The following is a 17,237-nucleotide window of genomic DNA, read 5'->3' as shown; positions in this document are numbered from 1 at the left end:
ATGCTGCAGAGTATTACCTTAACTGTGTAAAGATGTGCTACTTTTGTTTATGCTGCATTTGTTTAATGATGTAAGGATGTGTTTTAAATTATGTAAAGAAGTGTTGCATCTGTTTCACCTTGCCTGCCTAAGGTACCTGATTGGTCTACTAAAAAGCTGAATGGCCAATAGCTAGGCAGGAGAGGGATGGGCAGGGCTTCCAGGAAGAGACAATAAATAGGAGAAATCTAGGCTTGGGAGGAAGAATAAGAGGAAAAGGAGACAGGAAGAACGAGGGAGAAGCCTGGAGCAAGAAGCCGGGCAGTCACCAGTGAGACAAAGAAACAGCAAGAGAGTAAGTAAAGGTAAAAAGCCCTGAGGCCAAAGGGAGATAAAGAGAAACAGGTGATTAAAGTTTTCTTCTTCTTCTTTCTTCTTCTTCCTGAGACAGGGTTACAATGTGTAACAGCCCTAGATGTCCTGGAACGCCCTCTGTAGACCAGGCTGGCCTTGAACTCAGAGATCCACCTGCCTCTGCCTCCCAAGTGCTGGGACTAAAGACCACTGCCTGGCCTCCTTCTTCTTTTTTGACAAGGTCTAATGTACCCCAGACTGGCCTAGACCTGGTCCTGCTACCCCTACCTCACCTTTGCTAAGATTACAGATTCGCACCAGCAGGCCTGGCTCTGAGTTATCTTAAGAATCAACTTGTAAAAGTTGAGTTCAAAGAGCTGTGGTCATTAGAATTTCATTATCTTCATTAAGGAGGTTTGCTGTAGAGTTAGCTGCTTGACCCCAGTGTCTGGTCTTTGGGGGCACTCATGCACACGCACATGCATGTATGTGTTTTTATACCTCACAGGTTTGCTGTTCACATTTCTCAGTGGAACCTCACTCTGGTTAAACACGTGAGATTTACCATGAAATATGCTTTAAAATTTTCCATATTTATACTAATACTCTATCTGTTGCAGTATGTTCTACTACTCATCTCTTCACCGATTTTTATTGTGCCCAAACTAACGAAAGCTCAAGGCTGCCTGTTAGAACATCTGAGCTATATCTATGTATCTATCCATCCATCCATGCTTCCCCCTCCTCCTGCATGTGTGTGTCTGCATACTTACATGACAATCAGGAGGAGAATGTAAAGATTTAGGTCTCACTTTGTTTCGACAGTAATCATACTACCTCAGCCTTCCAAGTGCTGGGGTTATGGGTGTGCACAGCCATGTCAAGCTTATAAAGTCTTGTTGTATGAAAGCAAATAGTCCTAACAGTGTGCTGAGGGATGTCATCATTTAGACAGTTTAGAGTCCTTTGGAAAGTATCTTAGAAAAATCATGAATACTTGTCAGAAGAAGAAACCACTATAGAAGTATGATTGTAGCTAGTAGAACTCTGGCAATCTTGCCAAATCCTTGGTTCAGTAGTGATATTGTTTTTGTGACATTGAAAGACATTTTATTTTTGTTTATTTACTTAAAGATTTTATTTTTATTGCATATGGATGCTTGCTTGTGAGTATGTATGTGTACCACATGTGCGTAGTGCCCGTGGATACGGGAAGAGGGTGTTGAATTCCCTAGAACTGAGTTAGAGTTGGTTGGTCACCATGGGGGGTGCTGGGAACCAAACTGGGTCCTCTGCAAGAGCAGAAAGTGCTCTTAACTGCTGAGCCATCTCTCCAGGTCATGTTTATTTTTTCAGAGAGGGTTTCCCTAAATAGTCCAGGCTACCCTTGAAGCCACAGCAATCCTCCTGCTTCAATCTCCCAAATTCTGGGATTAGAGGGGTGAGCCACCATGCCTGGCTGGATAAGATATTTTTAAATAAATTTTGAAGCAGGTATAGATTTGGGTGTTGAGCAAGTAAACAGTGCAGAAGATCAACCAAAGAAACAGCCTAGGGCTGCTTATGCCCAGGACCCACAGTCTATTTCCTTTGAACATGCACTTTACCATGGAAACTTAAGAAAAAAAAACATATTTACTGAGAATAAGTTTAAAAATACAAAACTTATCTTGATCTTTCTAGCTGTTGCTATGGTTTTGAGTAATCCATCATTAAAGCTATGGCACTTCAATGACGTATTAAAGTAATATATCACAACAATGCCAGGGCTTTGATGATATATTAATGTAATACATCGTTAAGGCGCCATTGGCCTCATGATGTATTACCCAAAACACTACCAATTGGTTAGATCAACACACAGGGACTTGTGTGTTAGGGACAGGAGAATGGCAAATGATTTTAGACTCGAGCACAATTGAACTTCTCAGAGATGTCTCACTCACAAAAGCAGTTCTGTGAGATTGGATGGCTTCAGAGGCTCACCCAGGCATGGTGGGGTTGACCTGTGAGTGAAGGACAAGGAAGGCATCTGCCCTGACTGCCCTGGGAACTCGTGCCTGGGACCAGATATTCACGCAGGGAAGAGCACGGTGATGCTGCGCCTAGCAACAAACTATGTGTGATGCCTGTGTGCTTTCCTCTCATTTCTACTGAGACACCAGGGAACCAAGGGTGGGGAAGAAAGCGGCAGTGGCGGTGGCAGACTTGTTGGCCTGGCTCCAGAACTGGGCCAGGCTGATGCATCAGATTTTGTGGTCTCCGTTTAGGGAAGTTATGTTTCTTCAGCTATAAAGGGAAAGACCAAGAAAAAAACTGGCTTTCAGAGTTCCCCTTTTTCCCTTCCTCACCCTCCATTCTCATCTGTCCAACACCCAGAGGTGGCATCTGGCAGATCAGATCTGGGAAAACATTGGCAGCTGCCTTGCTTTTTCAGGGTGCTGCCAAAGGCCTGGGCTCAAGGAATAAGGCGCTGGGAGGGTGCTGTGCTGGTGACCAAAAGCTCAGTTTAGCCCAAATTCCCCATCAGCATTTAGGCCTCTTTCCTGACTTCTGCTCTCACTATCAGCACAAACCCATATTCTTCTCCATGACCAGGATGTCACCATGCTGCCTCCATCCTTCCAAAGGCTTCTTACTGTACTTGGAAGAAAATCCAAAGTCTCGCCAACTACAAGGGCTGTATTGGTCGCCTGTCATCTCCTACCATTGGCTTCTGTATCAGTTTGATGGCTTTGCACAAGTCAATGACCTTGGCCATCTTTGGATTGCTGTTTCTTTCTCTGCAATCTAGTCTTACATGCTGCTTAGACTTTCTGCCCCAGGTCACCCAGCCATTTGTGACCCCAGTTCTCCCTGATAGTTGACGGTTTGTCTTTCTAAGAATCCAAGTGGAAAGCCTGGACCCGATGTCTCTAACCCTCTACTCTGCTGGGCCTGGCACAGCTCAGAGTGTAGGTTGTGCACAATGTGATAGCAGAACCCTAAGTCTGGGTGTTTACTGATTCACTGTAGTGAAGACAACCAGAGGGTGAGAAGCTTCCGAGATGAGATGATACTGAGCTAAAGAGAAGCACACAGTAGCTTAATACAAAAGGGCCTGAACAAGACAGTTGGCTCCTCAGTAGGAACCAGGAAGCCATCTCTACAGGAATCAGAGGAGCGTGAACAAGTTGGATTGGGATCTGGGGAACGTAGATACTGAGTCTCTAGAGCTAGAGTATATATTGTCTTACATGTTCACATGATCATGTATGTACAAAATTGTGACCACTATGTCATTCTTGCCCTTCCACTCGTGTGTGATTATTGAAGCAGCTGGGTTCATGCTTACAGTGATCACAAGGGTTTAATGTAAACACAATCACACATTAAAAAACAATAACACCCTCTAGCTTGTGTTAGCTTGTGGACCTCTCAACCTAGAGTCTCCTAGTTAAAAGTATGTTTGAAAAACATTAGAATGAGAAAAAGGTCCATGCTTGTATCCTGCTATCTTGGAAGTTTTGTGGTAGAAAAAAATTAACTTTCAAGTAATTTCACTTCATAATGAAAAGAAGATTGAAAAATCTGAGACTCTGGAAGTTGGGCTATCTTTCCCTTTACAACTCACTTGTCTCTTGGGGTCTTGTAAAGCAACTGACTTCTAATTGTTATTAAATTAACTCATATTAAGACTTCATTAATTTGGTGTATTGCCCTTTCCAGAGGCACTTGCAGTTACAGGAATACTCGGTGACAACATTGTACTATAGAAAACTTGAGGCAATATGAAAAATGCTTCTTAGAAGCATTTAGAATATCCCCCAAATTAAGGAAGACTCTGACTGAAGTGGCCTTCAGTCAATAAATGAAAAACATTAAGTGAATAATTTTCAGCATCTTCCATATTGCAGTTCTCGGAGATGCAGTGATGTCCCAGGTGACAAGCACATGATATAAACTACTCACCCCATCCCTCTAACAGAAGAACCAAAAGATGTATGGTGTAGACTTAGGTACAGTTTGGAAAGCAGAGCCCAGGAAGAATTTTACTGGCCACTGACATCAGGCAAGTTTCCCTTTGTGCAGGGCTGAGGTACAGCATAGCTGACTCTGCTCACAGTTGGGTGTGGGAGACACTTGAATTAAATAATTACTCAGTCAAAACTAGAAGGGGAGAGCAGAGGGTCCCAATAAGCCTGCGACTAGGAACCTCTCCTATTGAAGGCATCAGTAAAGGGCTTCCTCAGCAACCTTCTCCAATCCTGAGTTCTTAAGGGTGAGGGTGGCAGGAGCCCTTCCGAGTCAACAGCCCGAGCCCTAAGGAAGTCACAGGGTTTGAGCTGTGTCTTACGAGGATGAAGAAGAGAACTAAATTGATTTAAGAATCTCTTACCTATGTATCGGGAATCAAGCTAGCAAATGATTCTTTCCTGTAAGATGCTTTCACTGTGGTAGTGACCCACATACAAGGCGAGAAGGCTTTCCTGAAAATGGAACAGCTATGGTTTAAGGGCAGTTGGGCCAGCGAGATGGCTCAGTGGGGATGTGCCACCAAGACTGGACACCTGAGTTCTACTCCTGGGAACTAAGTGATGAGAGGAGAGAATCCCCTTATGGATGGATGGATGGATGGATGGATGGATGGATGGATGGATAGGTAGGTAGGTAGGTAGGTAGGTAAATAAATAAATAGATGTAGGGGGGGGAAACTAAGGAAAGTAGTAATTGGTTCACTAGCCTAGCAAGGGACATCTCATGGATTACGTCTCCAGAAGCCCGAGAGACCTCTTTTTGATCCTTTACGAGTCACTGTGACCAAATTCTGGATGCAAATTTAAGATGCAACTTAAAGGAGGAAGGGATTTATTCTGGCTTGCGGTTCCATGGCAGGGAAAGCAGTCACCAGGATGGCTCCGGCCTGTGGCAGTGGGAACATGAGGCCCAGCTTGCCCACATTCTGGAGGACCAGGAAACAGAGTTCTGTCCAAACCAGGTAGATCAACCCTCCAGCTCTGCCCACTGTGGCCCTATGTCTGCAAGGTAGGTCCTGTGTCTAGAAAGTTCCATAACCTCCCTAAACAGCACCTCCATCTGGGGGCCTCGTGCTCAAACATGAACCCATGGAGGACATTATGGTTTACAGCATGGTAGACTTCTAGATAGCCTCTGCAGACATGGGGAAGCCTTTGGATAATATGGATAATAGATCCCATTTTAGTGCTCTCACCACTGCAGTCCGTCATGCTAGCATACTACCTTTCGGAGGTAAATGCCAGAATTGCTTGGCACCAGTTTCTTTGTTTTCAGAGAGCACGTGTCTATGCAGAGGTGGTGGTGTGTAGGGTAGACTGAAATAACGAAGATCAAGCAGGGGGAGAGAGAGAGAGGGAGAGGGAGGGAGAGGGAGGGAGAGGGAGGGAGGGAGAGGGGGAGGGAGAGAGGGAGGGAGAGGGGGAGGGAGAGAGGGGGAGAGAGAGGGAGGGAGAGAGGGAGGGAGAGAGAGGGAGGGAGAGAGAGGGAGGGAGAGAGGGAGGGAGAGAGGGGGAGAGAGGGAGAGAGAGGGAGAGGGGAAGAGGGAGAGGGGAAGAGGGAGAGGGGGAGAGAGGGAGAGAGGGAGGGAGAGAGAGGGAGAGGGAGAGGGGAAGAGGGAGAGGGGGAGAGAGGGAGGGAGAAAGAGGGAGAGGGAGAGGGAGAGAGAGAGAGAGAGAGAGAGAGAGAGAGAGAGAGAGAGAGAGAGAGAGAGAGAGAGAGCAATGCTGCCCGTGAACCCTCAGGCAGGAGCTTCCGGAGAACGTGTGCAGTGCAGAAGGAGAAAAGCTGTGTAGTGCTAGAAAACCAGTCTGCAAAAGCCCGAGCCTGACTGAAGGCTTAGTTGCAGTGGCTCTTCCTTTCAGCTCACCACAGTCAGTGTTGACCCTTGCCGGCTGTGTGGGCTGCCGTTGCCATGCACAACTGAAAATCCACTGAACTTTCAGCCAAGCCAGGGAAGGCATGTGGCAGGGTCATGCTTGAATGCGTCTTCTCTGAATTCATACAGAGATGGAACGTTTGGGAGGTGGTTATGTGGAGTGGAGCCGCATGACCGGGACCAGTGACCCGATGGAAGAAAGCACAGACTGGGAATGTGGTTCCGTGGGACAGTGTTTGCCTAGCATGTGCGAGGCGAGACCTTGGCTTCCATCCCTAGCACTGAAGACAGGGAAGGGAGGGAGGGAGGGAGGGAGGGAAGGAGAGAGGGAGGGAAGGAGAGAGGGAGGGAAGGAGAGAGGGAGGGAGGGAGGAGAAGGTGAGAGGAAGGAGAGGGAGGGGGGAGGGAGGGCAGAGCATTTCCAGTCCTCTTACTTAACCCATGAGGGCATCAGGCCATACTCCCAGGCAGGCCCGCTCACAGCCTCACCAGATCGGTTCCTCCACATTAGACACCCAGCTTCCACAGCTGTACCTCATCACCTAAAGCCCATCATGCCTGTGTATTTGTGAGAAAATACCTGGTTGCAGCCATGTATTCAGATAAGTGGTCCAGGCTGTGTGTTTGTTGTGGCATAGACATGGAATTGGGAGAGCAGCTGAGTGACACACACCAGAGTGACACACACCAGAAGCATCTTCCACTTGGGTTTTGCCTTGCCTTTATTTTGTGCCTACCTTTGAGATCGTTGAAACCAAAAAAGTCTAACACCGAAATGCCTCTGCGGTCCCCGGAGTCCTGCCAAGCTTGACAGCCAGACACGGGGCACTGCGCTGAGCCATATCTGCCAGGGGTCACTGCCAGCCTATCACTCTTTGGAGAAGTGACAGGAGCATGTTCACAACGAACAGATGGCGTTTCACCGTGCCCTTTGATCTGTGCAGACCGGCTTGTAAGGTGTCTTGTTATGACTGTCACTTTTCGTGTCAGGCTTGTTGAACAGGTTTGAGACTGTGGTAGGCGTGGCAAGGGAGTAAGGCATCTTCTCCGGGCAGGTGATCCTAAGGTCGCCAGATGGCTGGGGGACTTGGCAGTGAACCTGGGCTGCAGGTGCTGAAGCGACTGGATCCCGAGCTTGCTGAGTTAACAGGATCCTGACACTAATGGGACAGGTGGTAGTGACAGGAGAAAAATATGGCTGCCTCCAAGTGTCCTCTGTCCCCTCCTGCCTGCCCTGTTTCCGGGTTGGTAGTGTCTGTGTGTTAGAAATCCACTTAAAAAAAAAAAAGCCGGACGGTGGTGGTGCATGCCTTTAATCCCAGCACTCGGGAGGCAGAGGCAGGAGGATCTCTGTGAGTTCGAGGCCAGGCTGGACCGACAGCCTCCAAAACAATACAGAGAAACCCTGTCTCATAAAACCAAAAAAAAAATTTTTACCTCTGCACCAAGAGTAGAGAATATGGAGCTGTGGATGCAATGAGTTATGTGCACCTTAGTCATGTGACTTCCTTGTTGGGCACAGCAGATCACTGAGATGGGTTACTCTGTGCCCATCGGGAGCCTCGGGATTTACATGTCTGGTGCTTCAATTGTCTTATGTCTATGATGCCTCTATTTAGCAGGAGGACAGGAGAGAGGGGGAACTGGGATTGGTATGTAAAATAAGATTGCTTTAAAAATAAAAAAAGATGCCTATATCTTAGCGTAGATGTCTATATCATAGCTTACTAAAACTAAGACTTCATGGGATGGATGTGTGTGTGTGTGTGTGTGTGTGTGTGTGTGTGTGTAGGTATATGCATGTGTACAGACTGGCATCTTCCTCAATTGTTGACTGCCTTAGTTTTTGGGGGGCAGGTTGTCACTGAATCTGCAGTTCATCAATTCTGCTAGACTTGCAGGCCAATGAAGCCCTGAGATTCATGTGTCTCTGCCCTCCCAGGATAGGGCTCCAGGCATGTGTCTCTGCCCTCCCAGGATAGGGCTCCAGGCATGTGTCTCTGCCCTCCCAGGATAGGGCTCCAGGCATGTGTCTCTGCCCTCCCAGGATAGGGCTCCAGGCATGTGTCTCTGCCCTCCCAGGATAGGGCTCCAGGCATGTGTCTCTGCCCTCCCAGGATAGGGTTCCAGGCATATGTCTCTTTTATGTGTCTCCTGAGGATCCAAACTCAGGTCCCTTATACTTGCAGAGCAGGTAGTTTACATCTATCATCCCCACAGTCCCCGTCGTCTTTAAGACATTCATGCCATTCAGAAGTACTTAAGTATGGAAAATCAAGGCAGTGAAGGACATTGTCCCATGTGGTGTTCCACAAGCGTGTCACTGAGGTTCTGCTCCTTTTGGTTCCCTCTCCTGGGTTGGGTGGGAGGGTGAGGACGGAACAGAAAGCATTGTGGTAAATGCTACCAGAGGGTACTGTGGCCATTGCCAGCTGTGGAACAAATTCCCAAGGCACTCATATCTGTTGAGATTCTGTGATGAAGCTGACAGCTACCCAGCTCTCAGCAGCTCAGGGAAGAGTGAGACGTCACAAGCTCATATGAAATGGAAGTCTTCTGCAGTCTGGATGCAGGTGTTCCATGTCCACAGGAACCCGTCTCTCATCACGCAGGCTGCCTTCCTGTGTTTTGTTACATTTTCAGACAAATCACTACCCAGGTGTTGGTGACGATGGACACATCAGTTCCAGACATTTGCTGTGGCAGCCATGCTCTCAGAGGAGATTATCTCCTTTGTCCGCAACCTCCAGTAGATAGACGTTCGCTCTGTGGGTGGCGCTCTTCTGCCATCTCTGGGCAGTCTCTCTCCTGGAAGCCATCATGGTAGTTCTTCAGGGACAGTGCTCACTTTTGTAACTGGAGATCATGGTCCAGCACCCAACATGAAGCATGGACTAAAGGGTGGAGGGAAAGCAGTTCCTGAAAGGAGAACATGTCCTCCTGCCAAAAGAAAGGGAAACGGATGTTGTACAGGCAAAAAAAGAACAGATGTACAGAAAGAGCTTATGCCTGCAGAGTCCCATTCATCCTGTTCTCAGCTCCCATTAGCCAGGGGCCACACTAGCCTCACTAGTCCTTGTATGTCCAGTCACCTGTGGTCATTCTATGACACAGCCTCTCTATCACCTTTCAAGGCTATTTCTTCCTTTAAAAGTTTTTTCCCCCCTTAAACTAAATGTCAGTGACCATGGTATAGAATTTCAGATCAGTTCTAGTCTCTAGTCCCTGTCATGACAGAAGTAGTATGGAGTTGTAGAAAATGGGTCTCTTAACATATACGTCCTCCCTCAGTTAATATTTTCTCTTTTTAAAAATAATTGTATTATTTACTCTTCAGCATGGTTTTCAGCTTGTAAGTCTTGATATTCCATGTCAGCATGCAAAAATGTTTTCTAGAAACCACTTAATATCTCTTAAGATGCCGGGCGTTGGTGGCACATGCCTTTAATCCTAGCACTTAGGAGGCACAGGCAGGTAGATCCGAGTTTGAGACCAGCCTGGTCTACAGAGCGAGTTCCAGGACAGGCTCCAAAACAATACAGAGAAACCCTGTCTCAAAAAAACAAACAAACAAATAAAATCTTTTAAGATGAATGCACTTTAATATATTCAGTCATTTTCCTGCTCATTTCTGTTTCAACCAATTCTGTCATGGACAACCTGTGCACATAGCTTAGGGTCTTTTGGTAAATACAGCTATTAACTAAATCCCTAGTGGTTAAATATATTCAAGGTCACAGACAGTCATGGAGGCCCACACCTTTAATCCCAGCCCTGGGGATTTGAGACAGGTAGATTTCTGTGAATTTGAAGGCAGCCTGTTCTACAGTGTAAGTTCTAGGACAGCTAGGGCTTGAGCTAGACTCTTGTCTCAAGAAAAATATGCTCAAGGTTATACAGATTTTAACTTTGGGTAAGTATTAACAGATTGGGCTCCCAGAAGATTGCCAATATCTTTTCATTTCCAAAACTGTTTTTGTATATATTTATATGTTTGAATTCATGTGTGTGTAGGTAGGTACACACGTGTAGATATGCATACATGTGTATGTGTGTATCTGTATATACATGTGAAGGTCAGAGGACAACACTGTGTATTGTTCCTCAGGCATTATTTACCTTTAAAAAATTGAGACAAGAGCTCTCACTGGCCTGGAACTCACCAAGTAGGTCATCCTGGTCAGCAAGGCCCAGGGATCCTCCTGTCTTCCACCTCTGGCCCTGGGCTTACAAGTATGCCTTTTTTTTTTAAATACGGGTTCTGGCCATTGAACTTAGATCCGTGTGCTTGCAAGGTCAGCACTTTACAACTGAGCCCTCTCCCCAGCCCCTCTGCTAACGTCTGAGGGTATTTGCACACCCAACCACCACTGGGTATCTCTAAACATTTTATTACTAATCTGATAGGTGAAATGTCATGCTGCTGTTTTTATTTACATTTGACACTTTTAATTTTATTTGGGTTTTTCAATACAGGTTTCTCTGCATAGCCCTGACTATCCAAAACTCACTTGGTAGAGCAGGCTGGCCTTGAGCTCAGAGATCTGCCTGCCTCTGCCTCCCAAGTGTGGGGATTAAAGGTGTGTGCCACCATGACAATCTAGATTTATTTTATGTGTTGAGTGTTTTAGCTGCATGTATATGTGCATCACATACGTGCCTGGTATTCATGGAGATCAGAGGAGGATATCAGATCCCCTAGAACTGGAGTTACAGACAGTTGTGAGCTGCCATGTAGGTGCTGGGAATTGAACCTGGGTTTTCTTGCTTTTAATCACTAAGTCATCTCTCCACTCCCGTCTTTGGGTTTCCATTGCTCTGAAGAGAAATGACACCATGACCATGGCAACTCTTATAAAGGAAAACCATTTAATGGGGTGACTTACATTTTCAGAGGTTCAGTCCATTATCATCATGGTGTGACAGGGTGGCATGCAGGCAGACATGGTGCTGGAGAAGGAGCTGGGAGTCCTACATTTTGACCTGCAGGCAACAGGAAGTGATCTGAGACATTGGGCATAGCTTCAATATGTATGAGATCTCAAAGCCCACTCCACAGTGACACACTTCTTCCAACAAGGCCACACCTGCTCCAACAAAACCACACCTCCTAATAGTACCACCCCCTATGAGCTTATGGGGGGCCAATTACATTCAGACTACCACACCTCCCCTATTGCATTTTAAGACCACAAGTGATCCATCTAGGGATATAGGTCAGTGTCACAGCATGTGTCTAAGGCCTGAAGTTCACTTCCAGCTCTGTTCAAAATAAATAAAGGGAGGGAAGAAAAGAAATTACACAATAGGTCTAGTGGCTCCCTGTACAGGATAACCTTGAGTTTGAGGCCAGAGTAAGATGCTGTCTCAAAGCAACCAAAACAAAAGATGACAAATGGAGTTGGGAATTTGTAAACACATTTAGGTATTTCTGTATGATCCCTGCGGATCTGCGGTCTCTTCTTTCCCCTGTTAAAATGCTGTTGGAGCCTCCTGCCCACTTCATACCAACTCAGGATGAATCAAGAAAGAAAATCCAGTAGCCACCGTCCCCTGCCCCCACCCTGTGTCAGTACTTGGATTGTTAAATAGAATGAAAGAGATACAGGAAAAACAGTTATGGTATTAGGTATTATCTCTAACCTCCAGCGAGCTATGCAAATCCCCATGAAATTAGAGCCCTTTCATTTTGATCTGGTAGTTAGACTTTTATCTTCTTTCTTCTCCTTAAGGAGCTCTTAAATAATTACTACAACCAAGTTTTTGTCATTAGGGGAATTTAAAGATGAGAATTGTCTGTTACAGATTAACCCAGGGGATTCGAAGCACTGTCCAAACTCCACAGTTCCTGCTAGTTCCTGTTGGAGTTTTCCCCGGTACAAGAATGAGCCTTTTTTTTTTAAAACTCATCCTTTAACACGTGATTTAGACACATCTTCCTCCCTCCCTCCTCTCTCTCTCTCTCTCTCTCTCTCTCTCCTTCCCTTCCCCATAACTGACTCTGGAACTAGAAAGCTATTGACAGTTTTCCAGTGATGCTGCTGCACACTTGTCCTGCCAGCACCTGGGAGCTGAGGCAGGAGAATTCTGAGTTCAAGATGAACCTGTGCTACATGAGCAGACTCTATTCAAAACCATGTTTTTCTCCAATTGATGGAAAATACATGGCATTGAAGAAAAGAATTGAAACAAAAATGATGGGTAATTAAATGGTTAACCTAATCATAATTTATATTAAGAAACAAAAGCAGTGAAAATGAAATGATGCTGAGGTTATATTAAAAAGAAACAAGGCATATGCATCTTCTAAGTACTGTACTAGACAGTGCTATTGCACACAGCCTCGAATTTTTCCTCAAATGTATGTAGCTTGTCACAGTTCAGCTGGGGGCTGGGCTTAAGGGCCCAACTGTGCTATTTATTTTCCAAGAGAGAGCTCTCGTATGTCTCCCCCCTTTCATTTCTTAATTATTGAAATGCTGCACATTCTCTCCTGATACAAGATAGTTCCTGGTTTTGTGTCCGATGAGGACTGCATAATGGATACAGGGGAACTCTCCCAGGCCGGCTGGATGGCCTCTCCAAGTACATTGGTAAGAAACTGTTAGAATCAATCAAATTGTACCCTTGATTTCAGCTAAAGGCAATCTGGAAACTGGCTTATTAGGTACTAATACGTGTTCTTGCTTTTAGACATTAGCTTGCTGGGGAACTAATGGCTAGTGTGGGGTGATTTAAATAGAGACTGTGGTGGAGGAGGGCAGGGCTGCATCAGTGCTGGTCCAGGATGTGCCACCCAACCAGTCGCACAGCCTGGAAGGCTGACGACACAGCCTGGAAGACTGACCTGTCAAGCCTTAGACTGCAGACTTCACCATTTGACTGTGAGGTTCATCTGGAGCAGCACACTAGAGGCTATCGGAGGGCTAAGAGATCCTTAAAGGGTCGTTCAAGGAGAAGAATTAGAAATAAGCAACTTCGCACATTGGGAAGACTGCGGGCAACCACAGAGAAATGCAAGAAACCATGGGGCAAGGGAGGGGTTTGCTTGGATGGTGGGGAAAGGAAAAACCACAGATGGCTGAGGGCAGGATGGGCTGGCAATAGTCCTGGAACAGCTGGAGGAAGCGTTGACCCCAGGAGACATAGGATAAATGATGACTGAGAAGTCAGTGAGGTGTGGAGGGTGAAGTGTCCTCTGGTTAACACAAGTACTAGGCTGTGGTGAACTGACATGCCTCTCACCATTAGAAACCAAAGGTGGACAACATAGCAAAAGTCTAGTCCAGCTCTTGACACATTTGTATATTCCATACATACATGTGTGCAGGCATGCATACATACATATATACATATATGCATACATACATGCGAACATACATACATATATTCATACCAATGCACTCATACATGCTAGATAAATGCTATACTGTTGTATCTCCAGCCCCTTAATAGTTTTATTTTGAAACAGAAGCTCACTAAGTTTCCCAGGCTAGCCTTGAACTTGTGTGATCCCCCTGTCTCAGCCTCCTAAGTAATTGGTGCTACAAGCCTGAGCCACCAGGTTATCTGGCAGCCCTCTGATTTTTGTCATATTTTCTAGGTCTGCCTGTTACAGTGTGTAAGTGTGTGTAGTCCAGTGCCATGCAGTTCTGCTGCCCCTGGCGGGCCCAGTAGCTGGTCATTTTTACCTAAACTGTATGTGGCTTTGGATTGTGAATTCATTCCAAGTCCCCTTTTATTAGAATAATTATATTAATTTTGTTCTACTTAAAAAAATCAGAAAGTGACTAAATTCCAATTATTTGGCTAACCAAGAAGTGACTTTTTGTTTATCTTGTTTTGGTTTTTTCGAGACAGAGGGTTTCTCTGTGTAGCCCTGGCTGTCTTGGAACATGTGAGTGTGGGTACCTGCAGAGGCCAGAGGCTAGGAGCTGGAGTTGCAGCTGGATGTGAGCCATGTGACACGGGTGCCATGCTGGGGACTGAACTTGGGGCCACTGGAACAACAGTGCACTTTTAACAATTGAGCCATCTCTCCAGCCCCCATTTTCCTTTTCTTAATTAGCTAATTCCAAATCTACTCCTTCAACCCTTCCTTTAAGTAAATTAAAAAAGTGTTACTTAAATTCTGCTGTATATAATTGTGAGACGACAGAGAGCAGAGGGTTACTAGAGTGAAGATTGTGAGCTCCCCCATGCATTGTGACCGGTCAGAAAGACCCGCGGTGTCTGCTCATTTGGTAAAAGCCCCAAATACAGTGCTGTTGACTGTAGTACTCAGACCGTCCCACATTAGGTCTCCAGACTTGTTCTCCCTACTTTGTGTTCTTGGACCAGCACCTCCCATTCCCCGCCTCCTAAGGTAACCACTACTTCGCTTGTTTCTTTGAGACTCTGCATCATTTGTTTGTTTGCTTTTTTTGTGTGAATATAAGCATTTAATGGAAAAGCATCAATATTTGATTTACAGTCACCTGAAAAGATTGTAACTTGTTAAAACAAGCCACTTTGTTTTTTTCTCTTTTCCATGCTTTATTTTTTCTAGACCATTTTATTTTTGAGATTATATTTTAATTACTACATTTCTCCCTTCCCTTTCCTACTTCTAATTGCTCCCATGTACCCCTCCAGGAATTTCAAATTTGTGGTCCCATGTTTCACGAATTGTTACTGCATTCATATATGTATATACAATGTATTACTACATATAACCTCTTCAGTCCATATAATTTACTTGTACAAGGATGATGCAAATGGACATGCCAAGATGGGCGGAGCAAGGCCTGTGATGCCTCGACTCTACACGATGAACTGTAGGCAACTGAGGGAAGCCGGAAGCGGGACAGGTGGTCTTCCCTAGGGAAGAGACGCCACTTGGTGTTTGCTTGCCCTTTGATCCCACGTGAAAGAGAAATCATGCAGTACTTTTTTTCCTACTTAAGTTGGCCAGACGTCCTCCAGGTTCCTCCATGTTGTGGCTAATGGCAGGGCCTCTCTTCTCAAGGCTGCTCAATTCCGTTGTCCACGTGTACCGCAGCACCTTTATGCAGTTCTTGTGGAGGAGGTTGCTGCAATGACCACAGGAGTGCAGATGTCTGAGTGCTATCATTTCCTTTGTGTATACTCTGAGTGGAGGTTGAAGGACTACATGATAATTCCATTTTTACTTCGTTTAGGAACTTTCCTACTGCCCGCTACCTGCTAGGGCTGAACTAAGAGCCTCTCATTTAGCATCAAGCTGCCCACCCTGGCTTTTGGAGAATGACCATCCTAATAGGTACACACAAACCCTATGTTTTGTTATTTATTCAAAATATTGCAGAATATATCAGTGACTTTTCTGTTTTATTAAATATGGCATGGTGAAAGTGATTTCATTGTCTTTCAAGGATTAGGAATTTAACAATGCCTATGAAAATTATGAAAGCATTTCAGTCTTTGTTCTCTGATAATTTCTCACAATCTAGGAATCAGATTTCAACACAGGGAAATAATATTTTTTGCTCTAATATGCAAAGTTAGAGTTATTTTTTATTAGTGTATATTAATTGTACAAAACAGTGAGGTGTTTGGTTTGGTTGAGACAGTTTCTCTATGTAGCCCTAACGACACACGCTGTAGACCAGGCTGGCTTTGAACTCACAGATCTGCCTGCCTCTGCCTCCTGAGTTCTGGGATTAAAGATGTATGTCACCACTGCCCAGCTATAAACAATGAGTCCTATTATGACATTTTCATATACACATATAATTTTAAAATCATAACTGAGTACCCATTAACCTTCTTTATTCCTCTCTTCCTCATGCTGACTTGATTTTTCTCTCAAAAGTTCTCCTGGACTGAGGTTTTGAGCAGCCATGACCTGTAGCCCTCCCTTCCTGATGAGAGTGCAGGTGGCCAACAGCTCTTAGCCACTGGACGTTTTGGCTGTCAGCTCAAGGTCCCCACACTGCCAAGGCCAGTTCACCCAGGCGGTCCTGGTCATCAGCTGTTTCAGCGAGCCTCTATGATGCCACTTTTGCTCTGAAGCCTCCCTCCCCTCCCCTCCCCTCCTTCAAGAGAGTTAAACCTTATGGTGTAGAAGGTTCTCTCTGTGTGCCTTCTCCTACTCCCCTTCCCTTCACGGAGAGTCTCCTGGCAATTCTCCTGTGCTTCTCAATCCATTTTAGCCTCTGCCTCCTGGAGAACATGAGCAGGCAGCTCCTGGGATGGATAGGAGTCAGGTAAGAAGCAGGATCAGCAGTGACCACAGAGATAGTGCGGCCCTAGGGGGCGGGGAAGCTAGATGGTGCCTGCAAAGGCCGGGTCCAAGCACCAGGACGGTTGTCAGTGAAACTAGCGGGGGAGGCAGAAGCAGCACCACAGCAGCAAGCATGTTTGCTTTATCACGCAGCAGCATCCTCTCAGGACTTTAATCAGAGCGGATGTTAGGCTTGTGCTTTGAAGGTGGTATCTGAGAGGGGTATTACAGCAAAGGCACCAGCTAAGAGCTAAAAGGCTGGTGTGTGATGTCGGAAAATCGGGATGATGGTCTGGGTTCGTGCTCTTAACCACAGAGACATCTCTCCAGACCCTTGTTGCTGGTTTTGTTTTAGACAGAGTCTCACTGAACTCACAAAGTACTCCAGGGAGGCTGCTCAGCAACCCAGTGGAGCTCTCTGTCTTTGGCCAGTACCCCAGCACTGGGCTTGCAAGCATGTGCCGCCATACCCAGCTTCCTTATGTGGGCTGTGGAGATCATACTTGGGTCTTTATGGTGATCACTTCACTGGCTGAGTTACCTTCCCAGTCCTGAGCTTAGGGGTTCTCGATGAGAACTGGGTGTGTATAAAGGAAAACTGTCCATTGCCTTTGACTGACTGTATTTGAGATGCTCAGGATGCACTAGTTGAGACTCAGGTAGGCACATGGTGTCAGGATGAGGCAAAGTATTTGCATCTGTAGGTAACTGAAGCTGAGGCTGTGGATTCAGGGCCAGAATTCTCTTCAGGAAGCATGGCAAGTGTCC

At 45.8% G+C, this 17,237-nt stretch overlaps 1 long non-coding RNA gene across 1 annotated transcript in view; it reads left to right on the top strand.

Annotated features, from left to right (window-relative positions):
* The first annotated feature begins 242 nt into the window (after positions 1-242).
* The window catches only part of LOC110341501, a 46,405-nt gene continuing 29,410 nt past the window's right edge, over positions 243-17,237 (top strand). The window contains exon 1 of the long non-coding RNA XR_002383468.2: positions 243-334. This is a non-coding gene — a long non-coding RNA (uncharacterized LOC110341501). The remainder of the gene's footprint in view (positions 335-17,237) is intronic.

Source organism: Mesocricetus auratus, unplaced genomic scaffold, assembly GCF_017639785.1.
Source record: "Mesocricetus auratus isolate SY011 unplaced genomic scaffold, BCM_Maur_2.0 Super-Scaffold_100676, whole genome shotgun sequence".
Lineage (NCBI taxonomy): Eukaryota > Metazoa > Chordata > Mammalia > Rodentia > Cricetidae > Mesocricetus > Mesocricetus auratus.
Note: the sequence above shows the minus strand (reverse complement) of the source record. Positions and strands in the feature narration are given on the sequence as shown.